Raw genomic sequence first — 1,123 nt, 5'->3', positions numbered from 1 at the left:
CAAGAATCTAGAATTGAAAAGGATATTTCCAGTATTTTCAAGGTGGTCTATATCCTCAGTTTGCGCTCAAGAAATTATTTCACTTAAACATGCACAATATATAACTTGATGTTGGGTGTAAAGCTACTGGAAAAGAACTTGTTTTATCACATTTTAGAATATTGAACAATTAGAGGCATTGAAGATATTATAATACTGTCCTTTTTCTTGATATGGAAAGTTCATTATAGGTTTTCATTGTAGCTGCATATACTATAAGTTAGATGTATAGTAAAGTGATCGTGGATAATAAGGAGACATACTTTAATATGGAGGCTTTTCTGTGTGTTGTACAGCTGTACAGAAGCATTATTTTAATATAAAATTCAACCAAGAGATATCTTCACAGTATTAAGGTATATATGTAAGGTCCTTAAGAAACAGTGGATCAATGGTTGATTTCATCTCTGTGGATTTGATAAAGAGGAAAGAAACTGCCTTAGATGAGAAAAACAGTGAGACTTTAATTTCCAGGCCTCCGGAGGGGCAAAAGTGTATAATACCAACATTACCCAATCTTTGCACCATTGTTGTCCTAAGAAACAATTCCTAAGTGAGTGTCAGAAGCCCATATTAGGTTCTTGGAAGTCAAGGAAGACAAAGGGAATATTGCTGAGATACATAAAACCTTTAGCAATCACAAATTTGCTTGAACACAAAAAAGCTTTGAGAATCACCATTGTGTTTGATCTGTGTGTGTGTGTGTGTGTGTGTGTATGTGTGTGTGTGTGTGTGTGTGTGTGATGGTATCCACTATTCCTGCTCATATAGTAACGACATGACTGTTGTTTAGTGTAATGGTGGGGCAGAAGAAACAGCTCACCGCAAGGAGGCTGAAAACCTGGAAGTGCGGCAGACTCTTCCAGGCCATTGCTTGGGGCCACCAGCCTCAAGTCAGTCCTCATTTTCTACTACAAAATAAATTATATTACACTCTGGATCCAGTCTCCATGATCAAAGCACAGAAGGCTTTGGGACAATATTAGAACTAAACTATAACAATATTTGGGGAGATATCGCTGCATAAACTGATATAAAATATTATCAATACCTAGATGTAATAAGCTATCACCTAAGAGGGTCG

Source organism: Octodon degus, unplaced genomic scaffold, assembly GCF_000260255.1.
Source record: "Octodon degus isolate 3935 unplaced genomic scaffold, OctDeg1.0 scaffold00202, whole genome shotgun sequence".
Lineage (NCBI taxonomy): Eukaryota > Metazoa > Chordata > Mammalia > Rodentia > Octodontidae > Octodon > Octodon degus.
Note: the sequence above shows the minus strand (reverse complement) of the source record.